Here is a 27011-nt window from a genome sequence, read left to right on the forward strand (position 1 = left end):
CCTCCCTAAATGCCTGCAACGGCCTACTAAACAATATGCTTGTCTCCACACGGCCCTAGCACCCTCAAATCCAGAACAGGCTTGGACCATACCACAACGCTCCATCCCTGCTGGAAGTCACTCTCGGGCCTCTGATACGATCTGTTAACTCCAGGGAAAACGATTTCTTAGTGGATCAATCCCTGCGCACACTGCTGCCTGTGCTGTGCTCAGTGACTTTCCCGTGCCCCTCTGTCTGGATTGCCTTGGCTCTCTCCTTTCCCCTGGGCTCACTCTCTCAGAATCCACTCAGGGTTCGTTCCCTTCTGCAAGCCCTGCTTGTACACGGCCTCTTTGCTGCTTTAGCTCAGACACACTTCTACCCATTGCATTTTAATCACTTGCTGATGGATCTGCGGCTCCCTCCCCAGCAGGAGTTAGCAATGATGCTGAGGATCATTGCTACCCCTTCTGCTGCTTTGACTGTGGCTTCTAGCATTTAGCTAGCCTTGCAGATGGCATGGAACTGATTCATTCATTGAAAGTTCTCCGTGAATGTTGATTCTGTGTATGTATGATTTCCATGAACGCACAAACGGTTCTCAAGCAGACACAGCCTCTAGACTCAATCTGTGCATCATTTTCTTCAGTAGAAAATGGCTCTGAAAAGAGCAAATTCAAAATAGTGACACTTCTGGGTTACGCAAAACAGTTGCTTAAGAAAAAACCTGTCTGCTTGTGGGATAATACAAAAAGGAATTGCAACGTTTTCTGTGATTTTCATTTCTTTTAAGAAGTTTTTTTTAAATAAATTATATGTATGCCTGTGTGACTCTGTGGGTTTGTGCATGTAAGTACAGGTGCCTGTGGAGGTCAGGGGCATCAGATCCCCTGGAGCTGGAGTTAAGGGCAGGTGTGAGCCACTGGATGAGATGGGTTCTGAGGACTGAACTCAGGTCCTCTGTAAGAGCAGTGTGTGCTCTTAACTGCTAAACCATACCTCTAGCCCCTACTTTCTCTTTCAGATACCTCCAATATATAATTTCATCGGACTGCAGGTATGTGTGTCTTTATATGTGTAATCAATTTTTCTTTATTCTCTCAGGGTCACCTAAATAAAAGCATACGTGCAGATACCCTGGTAAGCAGGCATGGGGCCGGAGTGATGTAAGTGTTGGCATTGACTTCATTTGTCCGGTGATTCCCTTTCATTCACGCCCCACGGAGGAAGCATCTGGCCTCCTATACCAGATTGCGAAAGTTGTTTACGTGGTACATTCCTGTCTTCCAAATCCCTGTTTACTCATTGTTTGTATCTAAATTCAGCACTCCATGTTAGCTCTCGAGCTGACTCAGGGTTTCCCATTAGGGCGTGGTGTGTGTGTGTGTGTGTGTGTGTGTGTGTGTGTGTGTGTGTGTGCGCACGCGCACACATGCTCATTTTCACCCAGATAGCTTCATCAACACATCTTCACTTGCTGTCTGTATTAGAAGTCATTCTTGGGGAGACAAGCAGTGCTTCCAAGACTTGGAAGTTAGAATCTTAAAGACTGACTCAGGGCTGGAGAGATGGCTCAGTGGCCGAGAGCACTGGCTGCTCTTCCAGAGAACCCGAGTTCAATCCCCAGTAACCATAAGGTGGTTCACAATCAGCTCTAACTCCAATCCCCAGGGATCCAACACCCTTGTCTGGACTCTGTGGGCACACACATGTGGCATACATTCACACACGTTTAAATAAAAATAACTAAAAAATAAGGATTAAACAAGATTCACCAAAAGAAATGATTATTTAGTATCTAACACAAGTGGTGGTAAAAATAGCTCACATTCTCTGAATATTTCCCGAGCTAGACAGCAGAGGAATGATAGGCACGGTTCCGTTTCTTACCATTAGAACCCACACCCGGCAGAGGAAGAGCTGGAGGCTGAGGGAGGCTGAACAGCTATGAGCTGCCATCCATCAGATGCAGAGCTGGGTTTGCTGGAGCCTTGAAAATTAACTGCCACTCAGCACAACCCTGTTTCCTAAGAAGAAATGCAGCGTTCCTGTCCTAATGGTCTTCAGTTCTTCCTCACTTTGGGATAGAATCAGCTCCTTCCAATACTTTAAGCACAGGGAGCTGTGCTGGTTGAGGAGGGGGCTGATTGAAACCTCTGCCCACACCATCTCTTGCCTCAGATTGACTGTTCACTGGAACAGAAATAGAAGCTGGGTACCACCCCCCTTGAAAACATAAACAGCATCTCATGTGTTATGGGCTACCTTCACAACGCCTGGGAGAGTGTTCATCCACATCCAGAGCTCACATTCTACTGCAGAAAGAAGATTCGAGAAAGGAGCCCTTTCCTCCTGTGGCCGTCTCCACCATGGGCATCCATGGGCTGCCTAACCAGCTACCAAAGAACAAACAGGGCCTCTGCTATTTGAGCCCTAGAAGGGAGGATGTCAGCCCTCCTATACCCTTCAGAAGGTATAGATGACAAGTTCATTGAGCCTGAGCCCGAGGCTCAGAAAATGGTCAGAGTGGGGGGCAGAAGGAGGAGATAGGAGGCTAGGTAAATACAAACAGACCTTCCTGAAGGAAACTTCGTCAGAGCTTTTGGGTGTTCCTAGCCATGTTTTCCGTGCTTGACATTACCAGGTGACAGCTCCTTTTCAGTGGAGAAGTTTGTCTCTCCGCTGGGACAATTCCAAAGTTATTCTAAGAGTTCCTGCACTGAGCAGATCAAGCCAATCAGGAAGCTCCCCCGAATGGGCTCCGCTCAGCGGGTTGTTTCCCACTTGGACACTTCCTGGCATTGTTCTCTGGCTTGTTCTCAGAGTCACAGAGCAGGGCCCTGCCCCTTCCTCTCAGAAGCTGGGGACTGTGGTCAGGCTGCGGCCCAGCTATGGGTTGGTTGCCCTACACAAGGCTGGGGACCAGACATCTGGCAAGGGGGGAGGCCTGTAATGAAAAAGAGCTCTTAGCCCAGGTGAGCAAAGCAGAACTTACAGCACATGGAATGCTTGTGAAGCAGGGGGTCCTGGGATTTTGAGAGACAAGTCCAAAATGGCCAGTGTCATTTGTCAATGTTTACCAAGTGAGAGCTGAGCTTGAGGCAGGGATGTTGCTGGGTTTCTACACGGGGGTGTGGGGGGGTGTATCCTCTGATGGGGAAGGTGTGTTAACAGTTGTGGCATAGCACTTAGCAGAGCTAACATCCCAATTATGAAGTGCTGTGGGACCGTGTCTCCGTCAGGGTTTCTACGACTGCAATGAAACACTGTGACCCAAAAGCAAGTTGGGGAGAAAGGGTTTATTTGGCTTACACTTCCACATTGCTGTTCATCGTTGAAGGAAGTCAGGGCAGCAACTCAAACAGGGCAGGAATCGGAGGCAGGAGCTGATGCAGAGGCCGTGGAGAGGTGCTGCTTACTGGCTTGCTCCTTATGGCCTGCTCAGCTTGTCTTCTTATAAAACCCAGATTGGTCAATCCAGGGTGCATGATCCACATTGATCTGACCCCTCCCACATCATTCATCTCAAGAAAATGTCCCATGGGCTTACTCACAGGCCACTCTAGCTGGGGCATCTTTTCAGTTTGAGGTTCCTTCTTCCAAAATGACTCTAACTTGTGACAGGTTGACATGAAACTAGCCAGCACAGACTACAACCAAGGAGGACATTCGTCAACTGCCTAGGGCATGGCAGGGCAGAATTTCACAACCTTGGCACATATCAAACGAGATCTTACAGGATGAGAAAAACTGCTGAGGCACAGAAGTGTTCAGAGGGCATGCCAGCCAAGGTGGCAGTGTGGACGAAGGAAGCAGAAATGCACAGGGAGGGGGCAAGTGTGTGGATGAGACTCTCTGAAGAGATGGACTACAACAGTGTGTACTCATGACAGGAAGTGGTGGGAGGGCCAGTGTGGTGGCTTCTGAATGACACATTCAGGAGATTAATCCTGAAAGGCAACAGGAAATCTAAGTTTCTTTTTTGTCTATTTTAAAGAAGTAATGGGGGCTGGGGGCTAGAGAGCAAGCTCAGCAGTTAAGAGTACTTGATGCTCAACCATGAAGATTTGAGTTCAGATCCCAGCACTCAAGTTAGGTGGCTCACAAACACCTGTAACTCCAGCTCCAAGGAATCCAGCGCCCTCTTCTGGCCTATGTGGGCACTGCACACACATCTGACACATATATAAATAAAATAAAAAGAAAAATTTAAGTGATTGGATCAACTATGTTCTAGAAAGCCCATGCTGAATTGTGTTTATCATGAACCATAGCTTCATTTACTGACTGTTATAATCACATTAATGACTTCCTAACCAAACTTTGTGTATTAGTGTGGCCCCGCAGGCTGGGATGAGAAAAACAAAAAAGCAATATTAAACAGTGAAACTGTGTCTAAAAATAAATGAGGTTGCACAGTGTCTAGAATTTGTGTGTGTTCAGCAAGACCTGGGGTTCCTCCTTCTCAGCCCCACCTCCCTGTCAGCCACGTTCCTACAGCAGCAGAGCTGTCCAAGGCCCACAGGGCCCACTTCCTGAGAAAGCAGAGGACATTGGACTGCAGGTGGCGGAGTCTCCACTCTGGAGATCTCAGGTTGAGTGTCAGTCAAGGAATGGATTTGAACTTCAAGCCCCTAACTTCAAGTCTCCCAAGGACGGAAATGGTCTCAACTCCACAAGTTCGCACTAGAAGGACAATATGCCCCACTTTAGATGCTGCTCAACACCCTTACCAGGTCACAGCAGGAAATCTTTGGAGCCACAGTCTGAGGATGATTATGGGAGTTGCGGGGGGGGGGGGGGGGGGTTCCTAAGCAAACTCAAGCTTCTCTTCAGTGGCTGAGTCAGTGGCACCCAACAGTGCCTCCTGCTAGGGCTGTAGACACATCGCAGCCCAGCACTGCTGACCCCTTGGAGCCTCCCTGACAGCTCTGTCATTTTTCTCTCTCACAGACATAACAGAAATATTCTATCTTTAAAACGCCAGGGAGAGTCCCTATGGGGCTTTTTCCTGTGCCTTGGGATTTTGAGGTAGAAGCAGCTACAGCCTGGCTCAGGCTCACGTGTGCCCCCTAGTGGCTAGAAGGTACAAAGGCCCAGGATGGACGGCTTTGGAGGAGTCCAGCTGGTCTGAGCCCTAGGTGGTCTCTGCTTAAGTGAGCTGAGATGGCCAGTGTCTTACCATATTTATTATGGTATTTTCAAACAACAACAACAAACACCTTTAGAAAATAGTCATAGAACTTGAATTCTAGCGACCTTTGTCCCTGTAGATATCACTCCTGCTTTGTGACAGCTATTATGATGAGAATGTGATGCTGAGAAAGATGTAGATGTCTGGGTTTTCCAGCTCACATGCTCTGAAGGGTAGAGTTTCCCTCACACCAGGAACTCCCTAATGGAAAGTTCCAGATGCAAAATGATTCATGCATAGGGATCAAAGCCAAAGTGAATAGGATGCCTTAAGCTAAGTTAGAGTTTTTGTAATACTTAAGTTCAGGTCCAAAGGAAAACAATGCCCCTTAAGAGTTCTCTTGTGCTGTGCTAGACATGTAGCTCAGTGGCAGAAATACTTGCCCAGCATTTGTGAGAACCTAACTTCCATTCCAGAACTGGGAAAATCAAAACAAAACAATTTACCTATAGACTTAAGCTTTTAATTAATGCCTTGAGTCAGAGAGACAACCTGATAGGCCATTTGAAATGTAAATCCTGGGAACAGGGACATAGACTGAACATTTTTTTTCAGAAATGCTTGACTAATTTTGAATTTCAGCTTTCGCAGAGTCTCACGTAGCCTGGGTTGGCCTTGGATTCACAACATTCTAAGGGTGACCTTGAACTTTTGACCCTGTTGTCTCCACAGACCAAGTGCTGGGATTACAGGCTTCGGTTTCAGATTTGGGGATAATTATACATGGTAATGAGATTTCTAGAAGATGGCACGAAAATCTTAGTTCTATTTTCCATGTGCTTTATTCATGTAGCCTGATGGTAATTTTATAAGTTCAATGTTTTAAATCATTTTGTGCATGAAACGAAGGCTCTTGCTATGAAATTTTCCAGTTGTGGTATCATGATGGCACCCCAAGGAGTTTCCAACTTTGGAGCATTTCCAATTTAGGATTTGGGGATTAAGGATGCTAAACCTGTAGGACATAGTGTGCTAAAATTATGTAATATGTTATATATGTACACACACACACACACACACACACACACACACACACACACACACACACTGTTTAGTGAGACCTTCCCTCTGCCTTCCCCATACTAGGGTTTTTAGGTGTTCACTAGCACAGCCAGCTCTAGAACAATAGATATTCTTACACAGCCCACTTCTTCCTGTTGGCTTATATGCCCCAGCACTGGTCATCTCTGTATTTGTCAGCTCCACTCTAGAGGTCATCTCCCTGTCTCTGTCTTTCTTGGCTTCTGAAACTGTTCAATTACCCCCTGAAAGCACAGGGAAGCCTCAGTACAACCCCAACCACAACTGAGTCCAGGGCAGACTAAACTTGACCTGTAAATAAGACAGGTGCTTGGGTGTGGGAGGTCTCTGGCAGAGGCCATGATCCAGGACTGGCATCACATGATTTTGTGTGAGCAAACAGATGCATGATCACATGGGTCACACTTGAGAATGCTTGCATTTCCATGAAGCCCACACTCTACCCAACAGTGGTAATGATGGCAGCAGTGAACACGTCCATGAACACTTTTGAGAGTATGATACACTTTTCACAGTAGCTGGGATTATTTTATTCCAGCATTAAAAAGGAGAAAATTGAGAGGAAGGGAGAAAGAGAGAGAGAGAGAGAGAGAGAGAGAGAGAGAGAGAGAGAGAGAGAGAAATCTAAACACCTGTCATGTCAGTGAGAATTCATGCAGCCTCCTTGCTCATTCAGGCAGGGGATCGAGTAGGGCATCCTGTAAATAGGCTGGATTAGGAGTCCCACTAATCTGAGATTTTTTTTTTTGAGATTTATTTACTTTTTAAATTTTATGTGTATGAGTATTTTGCCTGCATGTATGTCCATGTACTGCATTCAAGGGGTATCCTCAGAGGCCAAATGAGGGTATAGGATCCCCTGGAACTGGAGTTACAGACTATAAACCATTGTGTGGGTTCTGGGAATCCAACTCAGGTCCTTTGGAAAAGCAGCCAGTGTTCTTAGCTGCTAAGCTGCCACTCCAGCCCCTAATCTGACTTTTATAAACAGTTCTCTGCCCTTTCCTGGCTGAAACACTGGGTACATTATACATCCCTCAGTTTCCCCACTTGTGAAATACTGGCAGCTATGGATCTGAAACTAAAAATTATGAAGATTAAATGAATTTGAGTTTGAAACACTAAGGATACTGCCCACTGTGGTAAAAGCACTGTTTAAAGCTTTGTTCTTCTTGTCAATTTCATATAAATATATAAAAATATTTAAAGACTAGTCTGTTAAATGCAGCTTACACTGCTTTACAGGGCAAACTAAAACATACTGGTTAGTAAATTCATATTCACCTTCTCAATGCTGTTCTTTAAGTTTGTGGCCTAAAAGATCCAGCAACATCTGCAGATTCTCGGGTCAAACTGAATTTTCAGAGAGCATGAGTCTTTATCAATTCAATACTTACAGGAACACTAAAGAATGGATATTGGCTTCAAGAATGGCGACTGGATACACGGGTGAATATCTACATTTAAAATAACTGAGCTGGGTTGAGGATGGATCTTGGTGGTAGAACACTTTGTCTAGTATGTGAGAGGCCCTGGGCTCGCTTTTCAGTACTTCAAAGATCAAAATAAAATAAGTTTAAAAATTCCAGAAAATCATATTCAGTTTCCCCATGCAGGGCAGGCTTGCATGCTTGGGAGGCCATCTAGTGGTGGGCAATGTCACCCCGCAAACTGAGCCAGTCTGGAAACTGTCCCTTGCATGTTTGGTCATGGATGATGACTTGGGAAGACAAAGTTCATTTTATCGAATCAAAATGTCCTCAACCTGATTGGTTGTGAGGCTTGACGCTCACCTTCTCCACAGCTCTAAGCTGCTGCTTCTGATGCCGCCTCTGACTCAGACACGGTGACCTCAGGGTTGGTGAAGTGACTTGTTTTATTTGTGTTCTGGTGTCCTGGCACACCCATTGTTGGTACACTGTCTTCCTTAATCCTGCCAAATTCAACCTAATGTAGTACACTGCCCAGTTGGTTCCCAGGCTGCCCTTGAATTATTTCCCCGACCTTTGCTCTAATGGCAGCATGGAAGCAGATTCCTAGCTTCACCAGTGGGTTTATTATAACTCTCAAACTCTTTTTTTTTTCCCTCCAGACAGGGCTTCTCTGTGTAGCCCGGGCTGTCCTGGATCTCACTCTACAGACCAGGCTGGCCTCGAACTCACGGAGATCCACTTGCCTCTGCCCACCAAGTGCTGTGATTAAAGGCGTGCACCACCACCACCTGGCTTATAACTCTGATACTCTTAATAATGCTGCCTGATCTCTAGGCTAAATTCTACCTCCCTCCACTCAGCACCCAAAGCCCTCCATGACCTTCTCTTATGAGCTTCTTCTTTTGCCTTTTTCTTTGGAACCCCTTTTGTGGTTAGGCTTGAGATGATCACCTTTAAAAGGCTAGTAGGACCTGTGAGAAGAACCACTCCATGGCAACCACTGTTGTCATGGGAGATGCACTGTGTGAGCATAGAGACACGCCGTTCACACTTCCGTCTCCAAGCTTCCCTTCCTCTCCAAGGAGAACCAACACAGCAGAGATAGCAAGGGCCCCCAAGAGCATCTTGGCCCCATCAGCCATTTGTAGCAAGTGACAGAACTGGGAATAGCCAAGTGGGCCTGGTCTGCATACGGCATCCACAACACCCTACCCACATTGCCAGCTAAGCTCCATTCCCACACGCACATGGCCACTGGTTCCTAAACATGACATCATACCACAACTCAAATCCAACTCTGGAGCTGGGATCTTGCTTAGGGCTGGAAGAGACCAAAGCCTTGCTGAGGTACGGGAAGGGTCTTCATTTTCTAGTGTGGCTCCTTCTAATACTGAGCTTCAGCTCACACCCCAATGCAGCACTCACAGTTTATGTTCTCTGACCGTAAAGTTTCCTTCCAGTTGAAACACATTGAAATTGACTGTTTTTTGTTTGTTTGTTTGTTTTAATGGGTCAATCATGATGTTAAAAGATTCTAGAATTTATCATCTAAGATTCTAGCTTTGTGTGGTGGCTCATGCATATAATCCCAACACTTAGGAAGCTGAGGCAGGAGGCTAACCATGAGTTTGAGGCTGGCCTAGACCAGATAATGAGTTTCAGGCCAGTGTGTGCTATAGTATGAGATCCTGTCTCAGAAAAAAAGAAGAAAAAAGGTTCTATGTAGGGACAAAAATGTCTCAAGTCAAGAGTAAGTTCATTTTAAAACTGAATTATGGGATGTATGTGCCCAATAGACCCCTACTAGTAACCTCAATTCCAGCCTATGTCCAGAAGCTTCAGGACAGCCCTGAAAATCCAAAATTAAGGAGGAATGCAGAGTCGTCTCCCATGGTGACTGTTTCCATCCCTGCACCTCTAACCTATTTTGGCACCAGTGTAAGCATTTAATTAACATTTACTAGGTGAATGAATCAATCTTACTAAGATTAAACTCAGCCAACCTCCAGGGAGATAAAAGCCTAGATCTTAAGACTCTAAATTTCTACCCCAAGGACAGATACAGCATCTCTCAGCACCTACTGAATGCACATTCCATCTGCTGGGTGCCTAGGCCGAGGGAAAGAGCCTCACCTCTCTCGCAGCACCTAGCCACTGGTTCCCACGATGCTCCGTGGGTCCTTATGTAATAATTCCAATCCAAACAAATGTTACATCAACCACTTCTGAGCGATGTGGATGTTTTTGTCCCTGCTTCTACATAAATTAAAACCATGCCAATACAAATATCGCCTTCCTTTGGTTCCCGTCATGACTAGACATCAATCAAAGTAATAGAGGCAGGTATAGTAATCCCAGCTCTCAGGAGGCTGACAGGGGCCTGAACAAAGGATGAGACAAGGGCCCAACTTCCAGCTGGAAATATCTGCAGAAAGAGATCTGCACAGCATTTACACCCAAAGCACCTGGGACCATGTCCCTTGAACTTCCTTTTCTTCCTCCCCTCTGTAAATACACAGGAAAACTCTGAGCCAGAACGTGTACTAGGATCTGAGAGTACAAAGATGAGTGTTACATTCTCAGTATCTCCAGGGGACCTAGGCTAGCAGAGGAAAGAAACACGGCTTCTCACATGCTGATGTAGTAAGTTCTGAGCTAACAGTGCCTTTGGGGAACATTAAACCAGGCTTAAACCATGAAACCACCAGGGCTTACAGAGAGAAGCATCTGTTTTTTTCCCCCTTTTCTTTGATTTTTTTTGAGACAGGGTCTCTCTATGTAGCCCTGGCTATCCTGGAACTTGCTATGCAGGCCAGACTGGCCTCAAAATCACAGAGATGCCTGCCTCTGCCTCCCCAGTGCTGGAAGTAGAGACGTGCGCCACCAGCCTGGCAAAAAGCAGTAAGTAGCTTGAAGAATGAGCACTGGCTAGCCAAGAGGGCTGCAGCTAATGAAAGTTCCTGGATCTAGAGGCAGTCTGTCCAAAGAGCAGGACGCACAAGGAGTTGGATACCTTCAGGGAACTGCAGATGGTGCCTGGGTGGTCAGTGATGGGAGGACCACGGGAGGACAGACCAAAGAAGCCGGCCGAGGTCCCATCTTCAATGGTTTTCTTAGCCACACCGGGGAGTTCAAACTTCATTTCATGCCCCAAGGGGAATAGAGAAAGGGTTTTAAGGGGGACAGTGACATCATGAGGCATAAACTTATCCTTCTGGAGTTGGGCAAGAGGCTATTGCAGTAATCACAAATGATGATGGCGGACTGGACTCAGGCTATGACAGTATGAAGGGGCAAGAGCCAAAAATTAAAGAACTTGTCATGGTATAAAGTAACGAATTAGATGTGTGTGCGCGCATGGGGGAGGGGGAGGTTAAGGGTCAAGGACAATGCTCCAATTTTTGTCTCAAACAACTCTGTGGATAGTTATACCATTTCAATGAAATTTAGCACCAACAAGAAAGAACCAATTAGAGATCAATGAACTTACTCTTGCTTTGTGGTACTTACAATCAAACCAGGGCCTTGCATGTATGAGGCAAACTACTCTACCATCGAGCTATGCCCCAGTCCTTAGGTTTTCCTTTTTCTTTTTTCTTTTGCTTATTTGAGACAAGGTCTCACTTAACTAGTCCTGACTGATCTGGAACTCATCCTCTTTAGCCTACCAAGTGCAGGGATTGCAGGCTGGTGCCACCATGTCCACCTAAACTCAGGGTTTAATATGTGGACTTACCACGCAGGCACACATACATATACAGAAAGTTTTGTAATCTTAAAAAAAAAAATCTGTTCTAGTGGAAAGTTCGAAAGGAAGGAAAATGTGTCGAGTTATAGGTGTTTGGGGATCATCCAAAAGGCAAGGACAGGAGGCGAAGCTGACATATGAGGGACTGAAGACGAAAACTGAGCTGAAAGACTGTTCCCACTGCCAAAGCCACGGCAGCCAACGATTTCACTCGGAGATAAAGAGCCGTTATGAAGCAGACAGTGCCGAGATAGGAGCATCAAAGGACCAATACACATTTCAGGGCTGGAGGCAGGGAGAAGGCACAGCAAGTCAAGGATGCTGTGGTTCTGAAGACCAGGAAGAGTATGCACTACATGAAGAAATAAGAAGTGACCGACAGTTTCGATCTCAGTCAACCAAGATCCAGATTTGAAAATCTCCATTGTACTTAGCCACTAACCTGTCACTGGTGACTTGGCAAGGACAGGTCATTGACAGGTAGAGAAGTGAGTGGGAGGTGGAGACACTACTCGGGAAGTCAGGTACAAGGAGGACACGTGCTGACCAGTAAAGACAGGACAGAGCCTGTGGAATCTGAAGGTGGACAGCGGCCTTTTAAAAAACAAGTTGTCATTGCAGACAGGCGTCCCTAGGACCTTAACAAAGTGCAGTTTTGTGTTTTTGTTTTTGTTTTCTAATCAAACTTGAGAATTTTTTTGAAGGTTAAGTAATTAAACAAACAGTGGTATGTCCTGACAAAAAGACATTCATCTCCTATGACTATGAACATAAACTAGTCCGGGCAAGAAATATTTCCAACATCCATAAAGACACAATTATGAATTCAGCACTCAAAAGATCTGTTTCCTCATCAATGCTGACGGCCTGGATAGAAAATGTGTGAGAGCAATAGGGTGTACTCAGTGTGAATGCGCAGGTCAAGTTGTCCTTGGAGTTGAAAAGTTGGGAACTTGACCTGGGTGCTGTTCTGACCTGAGGCAGACGGGAGGGGGGCACCTGTTGCAAGGGAGGGTAGACACCACTGCTTCTCTGTGGCCTTTCTGTTCATCTTGATATTCCATTTGTTTTTTAAGTGCATCTTTGTATTCTTGTTAGAGAACAGAGAGAGACCTACAGAAGATTTCCCTATTAAATCATCCCTTCTGGGTTTGTGATGTTATCAGAGTTGTGTCTGCATCCATTGGCCACAGGATACATATGGAACACGAGTGCCACGTTCCTGAGATAGGAGAATTCTCCTGGTGACTCAGCAGCTAAAGGAGTGTGCTTTGAAGAAGCCAGGCTTAATATCGTCATTGTAGACTCTTTGGTCTCTATTTATTTACTTACTTATTCATGCAAGGGTGGGGACTGGACCCAGAACATTATGCATTCTTGACAATCACTGCACTGCTGAGTTACATCACCAACACCACCCCTTTTATGCCTTAAGAGAAAAGTATAAAACCCTGAAAACGTGGGTGTAGTCTCACCTGAAAGCAGAGGGTAGAAGGAGCCCCCACATGAACTTTTAAGCGTCAGAATCTCACACAATGAAGAGCTAAATTCATTCTTCTTCCCCAGACCAACTTCTCTCTCCAGGCTCCCTCCTACAGCCTGACAAAAATTCTTGGGATGTCCCCAGGGAAGAGAAATCTTGTTTGTTTACATTTATAGGCTCATTTGGGACATTCACTCATTTTCTCAGGATCACAAACCAAGATATCTGCAGGGCCAGTGTTAGAACATCAGCATCTTAGGTTTCCTCACACTGCTTAACTGCCCTGAATTCCTGGGATGGGAGGCTGAGATGGACCACATTCCTATTCCAGAACAGCTCCTCATACCATTCATAGGACGCCAAGGTGGATTGTGGGGATCTGGGGGCTGCGGTTCTGCTGTGGTGTTGACTCAAGGCAAAGAATGGAGGCTTTGAAAGAACACAGAGGACTTGAGTTTAGTTTGTAGGGAATGCCTGGCCAGCTGGGCCGTTCTGAGAGCCCTGTGACCTCAGCCATGCTCAGCTTCTCCACCTTTAAGTTGAGAGGTAGGGGAGGGGATTCGTTTTTGAGATAAACAAAAGAAGTATAAAATAATGACAACGGCAACATTGCAACATTTAGGAAAGGAAAAGTGATTTGGGGCATATGGTCACCTTTCTGACATTCATTTTGCAGCAGGCACACTTTTTAAACTTTATGTGGTCACTAGAGTTTATCACACTCTGTCACAGCTGATGCTAACACTTGGCTCATGATACAAGCATCTCACTGTGTGATTGCGACAAAAGCCCACTTGTCTCTTCCCTCTTCTGTTAGATGGGCCCATGGGAGCTGGAGGGGCAGCCGAGTGGTACAGCCTTTACTTATAGCCTGGATTCAGTCTTTAGCACAGGGGAGACAGACCACCCACTTTAGTGTCACAATCACATCCAATTTACGTAAAGAAAGTTTTCAGATGCTTTGTTCATGATTCCCATCCCTTGATTATCACAAAATGATACAGACTTGCCTAACCAGGAAAGAACCCGTGAGTCATACATATAAAAAAAAATAACTAAGCTTTAAAATTCTTTGACAATTTCATTCACGTATACAGTGCATTTTGGCAATTTCCAACTTTTTAAAAGAGCTACTTGCTGAAGAAATGCGCGTCTCTCCCTCATCCAGTCCGGTCTGTGCACAGCAGTCTGCTTTCCTCTCAAATCTGTCTACTCCATTGTCCCGTTTCTTCTGCGCTCAGGGTTGTTCTTTTTCAGTTTCTATCTTACCTGGCAGGCTTCTCCTGGGAGAAACAGCCCTGGAATTCCTGCTGAGGAGTGTGTGTGTGTGTGTGTGTGTGTGTGTGTGTGTGTGTGTGTGTGTGTGTAAAAGACAAGAGCCTTCCCAGGGCCCCTTGGCAGGAGGGAAGCTGGGCAGTGCTCTGGAGCCTGGAGCCGCTTCTCAGAATCTTTTCTCACAGGGCACTGCCACGGCCACCTTTCCTTGACCCATTTTCACTCTTCCGAGAGGAGTTATCCACCACTCCACACTTGACGGGAGACTGAGCTCCTTGGTGCCCTGCTCCATCACCTCAGGCCTCGCGTGAGGTGGTTCACAAATGAGGTAGAGTGAGAATCTTCATGATCAGCAAGGATGAAAGTAGCCACGGATGCTTGTACATAGTGCTGCTGCCCCAGGACGTGGCCGAGGGACCATAGAGACAGAAGTCTTTTCAAGGAGTGGCCTCTCCCCGCCTCGTGTGGTGCTGCATCTCCTAATGTCACAAAGATGCCACGTGGTTCATCTAGAATAACTCAATGCCAATGACATCTAGAGTGGTCTGGCCCTGGCATGTAGAATCTGGCTAAGGCAGCATCATAGTTAGTTTCAGCTGTCAACTTGACACATCTAGGAAGAAGGAACCTCAGCTGAGGAACTGGCTCCATCAGACTGGCCTGCAAGCATGTCTGTGGGACATTTTTTTATTATTATTACTAATTGATGCAGGAGGGCACAGCCCACTGTGAGCAGTGCCATCCCTAGACCTGGGCTACCTAAGAAAAATAACTGGTATGGAGGGGGGCAGAGACAAGCGGGTCTCTATGAGTTTAATGCCAGCTTGGTCTATATATTGAGTTCCAGGCCAGTCAAGGCTACATTGTGAGCCCCTGTTTTAAACCAAAACCACAACCAAAACCAACCAACCAAACAAACAAAAAACCAGGAGAATGAGCCTGGGAGAGAGTCAGTAAGCAGTGTTCTTCCACGGCCTCTGCTTCAGTTTCTGCCTCTAGGCTCCTACCTGAGTTCCTGCCTGACTTCCCTCAGTGATGGACTGTGATGTTAAAGTGTAAGCCAACTAAACCCTTTCTTCCCCCAGGCTGGTTTGGTCAGTGTTTTATCACAGCAACAGAAAGTAGACTAGCACCGATGGCAGCTCTCATGCCACACAGCACAGCAAAAGCGATATTCCTACTGAAGTGTCCCCATAACCCTCTGGGCACCAGCAGTCTTCAGACATCACCCCCTTCCCCTTTGTCTTTCTCCACTTGAGGAGAACAAGATGAGGATGCCCAGAGTAGGTTTTATTCTAGTAGAGATTCTGTTTCCAAGGAGACAAAGTGGCCTGGCAGTAAGACAGGAGATGTTCTGGTCAGCAGGAAGCAAGTGGTCCCATGAATCCTGTGGTTTTAGAAAGGCCACATGCAGGCCTCCATTCCTTAATACTCTGTTATGCAAATAAAACTGAACATGTGCTCAGTATGTTTAAAAAAAAAAATCTCAAAAAGGGAATGAGAACTGCAAGTGTGGGAAACGCGCTGCTAATTCACCTGCCCCTACTCAGCTTTGCCGGGACTGCCTGTCCCTCTGCGGTCACTCGCTCGCACTCACTGCCAAGGTTTACAGTTTCAGCTTTCGGTGAGGGAGCCTGGAAGTCTGAGCTGCTCTAGGCGGGAGAAGGAAGAGCAGTGCATGAATGTGCTAAGGAATTGGATCCTGCAGATGAAGGGGGGTTTTAGCTTCTGTATCCTATCTGTTTCCTGGAAGGGTCCAAGTCTGGACCTAAGGGCAAAGAGAAGCTGGCTCTGGGCCTTAGTGATGGAGACATCCAGTCTGCCTGTTTATGCTGGTGCAGTCCCTTTCAAAGCTTGCCTTAGTCTCCTGTGGGCACTGGACGGCTATCACCAGACCCAACTGTAAGATTGTCATGTTGTCACTGGGAAGGACTGACACCATATGCTGTGGTTTGGATATGGTCCATCCACAAAGGTACCTGTTTTGAGAGTCTAATTTCCTGTATGACAATGCTGAGAGAGGGTAGAACCTTTAAAGGGCTGGGTTCAGGTAAATTTTGTTTAGGTCACTGGGAGTCCTGCCCTTTAAAGAGATTAAGGTATTTTTGTGTGGAGATTCTGAGTTAACTACTGTAAAAGCCAGGTATTAAAAGAGAGCCATCCTGGTTCCAGGATCATTCTCCAATTCATGTCTGCTGTGGGATGTTCTTTATGTTAAATGTGTTGCTTGATTGGTTAATAAATAAACACTGATTGGCCAGTAGCCAGGCAGTAAGTATAGGTGGGATAAGGAGAGAGGAGAATTCTGGGAAGTGGAAGGCTGAGGCAGAGAGACACTGCCAGCTGCTGCCATGAAAAGCAAGATTTAAGGTACCGGTAAGCCACGAGCCACATGGCAACTTATAGACTAATAGATATGGGTTAATTTAAGATAGAAGAACTAGATAACAAGAAGTCTGCCACGGCCATACAGTTTGTAAGCAATATAAGTCTCTGTGTGTTTACTCCGTTGGGTCTGAGCGGCTGCGGGACTTGGCAGGACCCAGAGAGAAGGGTGAGAAAGATTTGTCCTGACCATGGCCCAGGCAGGAAAACTCTAGCTACACATGTCTTCCCCCCCCGCCGTTTTTCTTTATTAAGAAATTTTCTACTCACTCTACATACCACCCACAGATCCCACTTCCTCCCTCCTCCCATCTCCCAGCCCTCCCTCCCAAGCCACCCCATATCTCCACATCCCCCAAATCAAGGTCTCCCATGGGGAGTCAGCAGAGCCCCGTACACTGAGCCTAGGCAGGTCCAAGCCCCTTCCCACTGTACCAAGGCTGCGCAAGGTGCCACACTACAGGCATCGGATTCCCAAAAGCCTGCCCACACACCAGGGATGGATCCTGATCCCCCTGCCTGGGTGCCCCCCCAAACAGTTTGAGCCAAACAACCATCTTCCGTGTCCAGAGGGCCTAGTCCAGTCCCATGGGGGCTCCACAGCCACTAGTCCACAGTTCATGGGTTTCCCCTAGTGTGGCCGGTCATCTCTGCACTTCTTCCCCTCATGATCTCAACGTTCCCCGCCTGCAGAATCCCACCTCTCTCTCATCAATTTCCGATTCATGTCTTAGCATGGCATCTCTTCTTTCACACACACCTGCTTTGCTGTCATCTAACATGATGTGAGGTCATCAAGGGATCCTCACCAGAACTGGTACCATGTCATTTGGTGATTTTTTTTGTGTGCCTCTACAACTGTTAAGATAAACATCTCTCTTTATAAAGTATCCATCCCTGTGCATTTCATGCATTGCATTGTAATAGCGGAGTAATACTCTATTTCACACACTCCTTCAGGATGGATGACAAGTGAAAAGCATGTAAATATTATCAACAGAAGGGTCAACACTTCCACTCTACCAAGAAAGTAGGAGGGTGAGAAATGATATTACAAGCTATAGACACACAATGCTTTCAAATTAGAAAAGTTGGTTGTAGAGGAGAAACTTGGGGTATGCCAATAATAAGCCAAAAGGCTTGGAATCAACTATCAAAGAAGTTGACTTTGCCGAAGGCCTTCAACTGCAGCAGCTGTCTGAAGGTTGGAAAACTGCAAACATTCTTCACATTAGGCTCTTACATGGGCTCTATGCATGAAATGTGCCCACCATCTTCACAGTTCTGGATCTAAATTACTAGACACCAAACAAGGTGATGTGGATGTAGTGGTTCTCAACCTTCCTAATGCGGTGACCCTTTAATAGAGTTCCTCACGTTGTGGTGACCTCAACCATAAAATTATTTGTATTATTTCATAGCTGTAATTTTGCTGCTGTTATGAATCATAATGTAAATATCTTTTTTTTTTTTTTTTTTTGGTTTTTCGAGACAGGGTTTCTCTGTGTAGCTTTGCGCCTTTCCTGGAACTCACTTGGTAGTCCAGGCTGGCCTTGAACTCACAGAGATCCGCCTGGCTCTGCCTCCCGAGTGCTGGGATTAAAGGCGTGCGCCACCACCGCCCGGCTTAATGTAAATATCTTATATGCAGGATATCTAATATGAGACCCCCCCCAAAGGGGTCATGATCCACAAACTGAGAACCACTGTTCTAATGGTGCCTGGAGAGCCAGGGTAGAGCACAGTGCTTGTGACAGGATGTTCCTGTCACTGAGTCACGTTGAAAAGCTGGAGTACAGTTTAAGAAGTCTTGCTCCCACACCTGTGCTGGTGTCCAAAGCTGACACAAACTGTAAGCTTGCAAGCTTCTACTGTCTATGAAGATGGTCTTGGCTGTGTTGTCCCAGAAGGTAGGGGAGGGACCAGAGAGAGGCTGGGAACTGCAGGAACAGAATTTTCATCCCAAAGTAGGGTCCTTTGCAATAAGGAAACTTTTGCAATCTGAACTAGTTTGATCTTGCAAGTCCCCTGTCACTTTTCAGCCTTTGAGGAGAGAATGCCTATCTCCTCTGGCTCCCCAGGACCATGGCAGACTCAGCCAAGAGTCGATCCAGATAACTGACTCACGCATACTCAAGGGTCTGTGGTCTTATGAGTTCCCTTAAAAAGGACTGCCTTTGTAAAGCCAGTACAATGGTGGGTGAAAAAAAAAAGGGCAGACATTTTACTTAAACTCAGAGCTGACTTGTCTCAATGCCTCAAGGTGGGTGAGAATCTCTTCAAGGTTCCGTACTCTAAAGCTCCCTACTGGAGAGATTTTCATCTTATAGTCAAGATTCGTGCTCTGGTTTGCCTTTTTTTCTTCAAGTTTTGAGTTTTGTTGTTTTGGAGAAAGGATCTCACTATGTAGCTCTGGTTGTCCTGGAACTCATTCTGTAGACCATTCTGTCCTTGAACTCACAGAGACCCGCCTACCTCTGTCTTCTATGCGCTGGAATTAAAGACCTGTGACACTACACCCAGCCAGTTGTTGCAAGATATTTGATTACATTATGTAAAGATATGTCATTGTGATTGGTTTGATACAAAGCTGAACAGCTAATAGCTAGGCAGGAGGTATAGCAGGGACTCCTGGACAGAGAGAGCTCTGGGAAGAAGGAGCTGCCAGTCAGACACAGAGGAAGCAGGATGGGCAGGACAGAGTAAAGGTAACTGAGCCATGTAAAAGAACGTAGATTAAAAGATATTGGATATTTAAATTTTAAGAACTAGTTAGGAACAAGCCTAAGCTAAGGCTGAGGTTTCATAATTAATAATAAGTCTCCAGGTCATTTTTTTGCGAGCAGGTGGCCCAAAGAAAAAATTCATTTACAGCCAGTTTTGAATTTTGAGACAGGCTCTCAATATGTAGCTCAGGATGATGGCCTTAAACCCATGATCCTCCTACCTCAGTCTTCCCAGGTGCTAAGATTATATTAAGATTCCTTAAGCATCTCCTAGAGATAGTTTCATAGACTTTTCCTCCAGTGTGCAGCTGTGTTCAGGGGCAGGGCCTTGGGGCTATGACTTAGTAGGATATGAACCCACGGCAGCTGTGTTCAGCATCGAGGCTTCGGGCTCCTTCTTAATAAACAGATAATGAATCCACGTACAGAGTCCCAGCCTCACAGGGATTGGGGGAGGGCTTTACAACACAAGTGAGCTCACTCTCTGCTTCCTGGCTACCTCGAGGCAAGCACCTTTGCTCTGCTACCACACACGCCACCATGACGTTCTACACTACAGGTCCAGGAACAACGGAGCCAAGTGTCCATGGACGCAAATCTCTGAAACCATAGCCCAAATATGTTTCTCACCTTTAATTTGACTTTCTCAAGTATTTTGCCACAGTGACTGAAAACAACCAATAACAGATAACTCCATGCTTTATATGTGGTTCCCTATTTGGAGGGATTTTGTTACTCAGCAGACAGCTGATATGGTCTGAGTCTTTTTCTTTTTTTCTTTTCTCTTTTTTTTGTTTTTTTTGTACTAACTAGGGTTGGGGCATGGTACAACTGGAAACTATCCCTAGGTTGAGCCAGACATACTATTAAGTTTCATGCAGGGTATAAGGTAGCCTCCAACAACAAATAATTATGGGCCCTAAAATGTCAATCATGTTGTTGAGAAACACTGCTCCAGAGAGATGGAAGAGACAGTAACAGTGTGGTGCTTATGGACAGCTTGCTATACCTGGCTCTTCACAGGTACACAGGATCTTTACATACTACACCCACCCTGAAAGGCTGGGACCATTTTCACCAATGCACAGTTAACAAATCACATGGGTAGTCAAGATCAAACATGCAGAACCAGGACTCCAAGTTTGGTCAAATTTGGTGGTGCGGGCTCACCGCCACTGTGCTATGCTGGGAGGCTTTTACATACGGTACACCATCTCTAGCAGAGAGTCAGGCTGTATTCAGGTAAGAAGATTCACTCAGGAGTAAAGAGCTCTAGAAAGAGACCAAAGGGAGCCACACCTGACGTGGAGCCTACATTTCCTGCATGAACCTGAAGGAGGCAGTCTCTCCAGTCATGAAAACTGATATGGGGAGGTTGGAGCATCCCTCTCCCAAGTCATGGGAAAACAATGTATTGCTCAGTAAGAGGCTTTTATGGCACTGAGGAGGAGCATGTTGCCTGTTCATCTTCCTACATGTTAGTATGAATGTTAGTGTCATAGGTCTCCAAATATTTTGTCATAAAATAATAGTTGTAAGAAAACTAACACTAGAAGATCAATTGCTGCATCTAGTACATTTGTATGTAGTACAAAGTATTGTTTTGGCTTGGGAAAATGGCACCTCTAAATAGGTTGTATTTGGGAGTGTGCCACATGTGGGGCAGGAACCCAGGCGGGGACAGCAGGGATAGAGCATGCCGATGTGGATTGTCCCACTGGTGCTTCAAAAGAACAGCACATCACAGAGCTAAAAATAGCAAGCACAGAGAACACAGTGAATCCCAAGTAAGCATCCTTTGTAATTTCAAAGCAGATTTCTGTGGGTGCTGGTTCCAGAATAGCTGTGAGTGAGGGCTGTCTCAGTGGTTGCCAAGTCCCATAGCACAACACACACATACTTAAGCCTCAAGTGTCTACCTCTGTTTTGAGACCCTTAATAATGTAGAGAATTAAATGGATTGTGATAAGCACCAGAGACAACCAGAGAAAAAGTGGACTAGCCTACTTGTATCTTGACTTTTTTTTAAAGCTTCATGGCCCTCTCCTGGTTAGCAACCAAGACTTCAATATTTTATACAATGAATATTTGATGTGACATATTTTCGAACTGATAGCTGTTCGGATGAGTTAGTCATCTCTGAGGTGAATCAGTTACTTACAAATGGGTCTTTTGTTTCATGAGAACCTAAACATCTCCCCATATTCTGACCTGTATCCAAAGCCACTTCCTGCCACAACAGTGAGATTTCTTTGCACAGGTGTGTTTGTTTAAAGAAAAGCTCTCTAGCCAATTCCTCAAATAAAAGAACCTCATGGCTGGAAGATCCCAAGAGACCTCTCACTGAAGAGGTGAGGAAAGAGACCAGAGACAGTGAGAGATTGCCCAGTCACACAGAGAATTGCTTGCAGAGCTGAGAGTTCATTCCGGTTTTCATTTACTATTCCAGGAGGTTTCCCACCTTCATTGGGGTAATTCCCCGGAGTAGGATAAAGGAACAGATTTCGTCTATAGTTATCATTAATCAAGGAGATTTAAGAGCACACTACATCTTTGAATAAGACCTACTCTATGATGGGTAAGCTCCACCGTCAACTGGACTAGATTTCGAGCCGCCTAGGCAGTTGGTGAGCCAGGGCGCCTCCTCCTTCTCTTTCTCTCTCCATCCTTTCTTCCTCCATTTTCCTCTTTTTCTCCCTCCATCTATCCTTCCTGAGTGTATCTGTGAGGCTGTTCCCAAATGAGACTCACCCTGAATGTGTGCAGCACCGATTCTAGGGCCTGGGTGGAATAAAAGAAGAAAGCCAGCTGTCGGCCGACATTCTATCCTTCCGGCTCCTTTTCTGTCGTGAAGACAGCCACTCCCACATAGGCCTACTGCTCCGAGATTTCACCCAAGTGCACAGAGCCTGACAACCACAGATCCACCCCTCCGGAACCAGGATCCGAACCACCCCTCCCTTTCTCACGCATGTGTCAAACATTCTGTCACAGCAAAGAGAAAAGTAATGAATGCATGACTGAATTAGAAAGATACACAAGTGGGAAAAAACCACCAGGCAAGCAACAAGCCCTGTTGACGGGAACAGATAGGAAATAGACCAAGCTAGTGTGGATCTAGCTGCCTGAAATCTCCAGAGCATCAGGGTGAGGTTCTGTGTGACCCCAGGGGCACACTGAGACACTGATAGTAGTTGACCATGGGATTCCTCAGTATAACATCCCAACAGGAAACAATGCATTGAGATTGGTTTTTTAAAACACAGGAGTGTGTATAGAGTCTGCTCTCAAAAGCCCTCGTCAGTTTTTTAGCCTCATCGATCGCCACATTCAGCAAGTCAAGAATATAATCATACCACAACCCAGGCAAGAGCAGAAAACACTGACAAGCTAGCTCTCTGCTACAGTGGTGAGGCTCTCGCCCTCCTTTTCAGCCACTCTGATGGCATGACTTGAGGCCATATTGCTTATAACTTTAGCCATCAATCTTTGAAAAATAATAGAAATTTCTGGGCTTTGAGGAGGTAGCCAACTTCCTTGACCTGCGTCTGTATTAGCCTAGGAGGCCGAGGTTGTTTCTACTGAAGTTCAAGGGGTCGGAGCTCTGCCAAGGGGCCTCTGGGAAAGAACTCAGCTGTGTGGTGAGCGGCTCTCACAGCAGTCCCCAAAGGTGGTTTCAAATGTCCTCGAGTCAAAGCCAGAATCAGTCTGAACTCAAGGGTCACGGCTGCTCTCCTTCAGTTTTGTGTGTTATGTTGATTTTCCTGGCTTTAGTGCTGGAACTGAATCTTGCACTCTATTTTTCCTCTGTGTCCAGCAATCCTTGTATAATATAATTGTATGGAATATGCTTAACATTTTTAAAAACAGTTATACATTGTGTGTGGGAGTGGGTGGGTGAGAGTGGACGGGCATGGACATGCCACAGTGCTCATGTGGAGGTTAGGAGACAATCTTTGAGGGTCAGTTCCTTTCTTCTATCACATGGACACCAGGAACTGAGCTCAGGTTATCAGGTCTGGGGACAAGGGCCTTTACCCCCTGAGCCACGGACTCCTTACTTGAGTCACGGAATGCAAACTTCTGGAATGAGACCTATGAATTATTTTTTAAACCTCCCTTCTAGATTTATTTTCCCCACCTTCCCTCTCTCCTTCCTTTCCTCTGTCCACCTTCCTCTGTATGTCCTTCTTTCCCCATAGGCTAACTTGAAAAAAATCTAACCAGCAAAGACAATAGTTCTGAAAGGCAGATGTTTCACACCAAGGCACTGCCAATGTTTAACTAACATTTTAGAAGAAAATTCACCCAAAGGCCTGAGATTTCCCACACTGATCTAGGCTGTAGGAGTTAAAAAGTGTATTTTTGTCCTTTCTTGATGTTTAGGGAGATAGTCATGTCAAACTGTAAGTCTTCATGTTATATTTAATCATATTAACCATATTCAGATTGACCTAATCATAAAGAGGACATCACCTGAATTCTAGACACACTTAAGGTTCTGGTGGGCCATCACCACCCCCTGTTTTTTATAAATGAAATGACCCAAGTTTACCCTCATTTTCCCGTGCAGAAAGTGCCTGTGTTCTTTGATTACAATGCTCTTTCCTTCCTGCAGACTTTTTTGGTTTCATTTCATTTTGAGAAAGGGTCTCATATAGCCCAGGCTGGCCTCAAACTCTCTAGGTGGCAGAGGACGACCTTCAGAGTATAACCCTCCTGATTCCACTTCCCAAGTTTTGAGAGTACAGGTGTGCACCACCATAACAGGTGTCTATGGTGCTCGGGCTCAAACCCAGGGCCTTGTGCATGCCAGGCAAGTGCTCTACCGACTGAGCTACATCCCAGTCTAGATGGAGAGTGGGTCTCAGGTAGCCAGTGCTGGCCTAGGATGACCTTGAACTGCCGGATTCTTTTGCTTCCACTTCCAGGGTACAGAGACTACAAAAACCACATCACCATGCCTGGCTTACTTTAGTATCTGAAAACAGAACCACGTGTCCCTTTTAGGTGAACCTAATGCATTGCAAGGGAGTGCCTCAGCGCAGGGGGCGGAGCGCTAAAGAGCTAAAAAAGAGCTCCAGAGCCATGTTTGGTGGCACAGATTCCTTTATTTGGAGGCTCCGTGGCATCCTGTCTGTAAGTCACTTCTGGGTTTCCTGTTCGGTGAAGGTCCGGTTCTGGACAGGACCCCCAGACCTCTCCTTTTCTCTCTGTTCTCTTCTTCCATCGCCTCTGCCCTACTGTGCTGTTAAGGGTTTTTACTCTTTCTCAACCGCTGGCTCTTCTGCAGTTTCCTTTTTCAGTTCAACCATCATGATTGTGGAAGAGGACTTATTCACCCCACCCTTTACCCTTCTCTTATCTGTCTGTCACCTCTCCTTAACTGGGCGTGGCTACCAGCATGCTTCAGCATCTAGTTTATGGGCATTCTAAGGATAGGCCTTGTTTCTGCTCGGCTCTCTGGCTCCTTTGTTATTGCTGTAGAAAGACAATAAGAGCAGTCTGCTAGCCTGTTGGTGTACAGAAATAAAAGCAGATGCATCCCACCTACAGCTTAGAGCCAGTTAGCTGAGCTCAGCCAAAGCCAGCAGGGTCCTGTGGCCAAGCCTTAGACATTGTCACACAGCAGAGTGCCAGCTTATGTGTCCCCTGAGCCTGACAGCTGTTCCAACAGCCCTCTAGGAGACAGGACTTACTGAGCCCAAGCACAAGGGAGTATCTCAGGGGAATGAGGGATGGCAGTCCCTTGTCTTCCCTTGGGGCTGGGGTGTGAAGACAGGAAAGCCTAAATAGGTTGAGCATACTTAATCCGAAGGCTTGATATTGGAAATGCTTCCACCTCTGAATCTTCATGACCCCTGACAAGCAGACCTCTCCATACCTGCCCTCCACTGGGCCAATGTACAAAGTTTGTTTTAAATGAAAAATCATTAAAAGATATTGTACAGAGCTACCTACAGACTATGTATAAGGTATGTGTATAAAACAAACATATTTTGTGATTCCATCTCCAAGGGATCTCATTGTCTATAGGCAAGGATTCTGAAATTAAAAATATTAAAATCTCATATGTAAACATCTCTGATGCCAAGTGTGTTGCACAACGGTGACTCCGTCTACAGAGGAGAGAATACCAGAGGCAGGGAGGCAGAAATCAAATTCCAGAGTAGGAAGGACCGTCAGGAGGCCTGGAGGAGGAGAAGGTGCCCAAAACAGCCTTGCTCATAGACAGGAGCCCTGAGAACACAGATTCTCTGGTGCACACCCAGGGCCCATGAGGCCAGTGCCTGGCAGACCATGACAGGAGCAGGCAAAGCATCCCCTGACTCAGCTCAGCCACTCGCTCCGACAGGCCACCATGGTTCCTTTACTCTGTCTGGGCCATTTCACTCTTCAAGGGGCTCCCAGAAGGTCCTGCATACCTATGTGTGAGCTCTTCATCCTCTTGATTCAAAGGTGGGACGATCTGCTCAATTTTTCTGTAGCTGGCCATGCCCATCTGAACCCCTAGCTCTTACAACACACCCCATGGGTTGACTTTGCCCAAACTTTGCCCAAAACACACACACACACACACACACACACACACACACACACACACACACACACACACACACACACTTTTTCTTGACCATGTCTCCCACAAGCAACAGTCAGTCAAGCTGTTCTGAATGGTCTTTAGGAGACACGAGGGCTTGGGCAAATCAGGAGCACAGGCTGAAGTGTGCGTTGGGGTCTTCAGCCAGCTTGATTATCCATGCAGTGATACCACTGGCACCTCTGAGATGCCTCCGGTCTTCAGCTTGGAGTGTCCACAGCGAGTAGCAGCTTAGCTGGTATACTCTGCTGTGTTTGTGTGATAGCTAATCTTGTCTGTCAACTTGACTGCAACTGGGATCTACTAAAAGGCAAGCGCAGGCCACTCCTGTGAGGGACTTTCTTGACCAAGGTACTTGAAGTGGGAAGAGCCACACCAAACAGAGGCAGCACCTTCTGGTGGCATCCCAGATCATAGGGCATGGAAGAAGGAACGCTTTGCTTTTTGTCTGCTCGTCTTTGCTTTTGTGGACAACTTCATCTAACCTATGGCTGTGACGGTTGCGTTCCTTAGTATAGTAGTACCACCAGCTTCTCTGGGCCTCTGAATGTAGACTGAAGACCAGCATCTCTCCCAGAATCCTTCAGGCCGACAGTGCCAGATTGGAACTGTGGACTGAGTAGCTACCAGATTCTTGGTATTTCCCTTGGGAATCAGCCATTGTTGGTCTACCTAGACCTTATCATGTAAATCAATCTAATAAACCTCTCTTTCATACATACTCATTCTCTCAGTTCTCTTCATGTAAAGCACTGGTTCTCAACCTTCCTAATAGTTCCTCATGTTGTGGTGACCCCAACCATGAAACTATTTTTGTTGCTACTTCAAAACTGCAAATTATTTCCTGTTATGAATCATAATGTAAATATCTGATATGTAGGATATCTAATATATGACCCAAAGGGGTTGCAACTCACAGGTTGAGAACCACTGTTCTAGAGACCTGACACACTTGTTAGTTGGAGACAGGATATGACTATGCATCCTAAATTGGCCTTGAGCTGGAGTATCTCCTGTCTCCTGGTGCACCGGCCAAGCCTTTGCTTCAGCCTCAGGAGGAGATGGAGGGCCAGAGAGAAGGTCTCAGGCAGAATTTGGTGGAATGGGTTGGCTGGAAAGACTCGGTTCCAAGGCCTGTATGCACA

General features: G+C 46.1%; 1 protein-coding gene across 5 annotated transcripts in view; it reads right to left on the minus strand.

Annotated features, from left to right (window-relative positions):
• Palm2akap2 (PALM2 and AKAP2 fusion) overlaps positions 1–27011 on the minus strand; it is a 485103-nt gene that overhangs the window by 229165 nt on the left and 228927 nt on the right. The window lies entirely within an intron of this gene.

This window comes from Peromyscus californicus, unplaced genomic scaffold (genome assembly GCF_007827085.1).
Source record: "Peromyscus californicus insignis strain IS unplaced genomic scaffold, ASM782708v3 Scaffold_5__1_contigs__length_169319896, whole genome shotgun sequence".
Taxonomy (NCBI): Eukaryota; Metazoa; Chordata; class Mammalia; order Rodentia; family Cricetidae; genus Peromyscus; species Peromyscus californicus.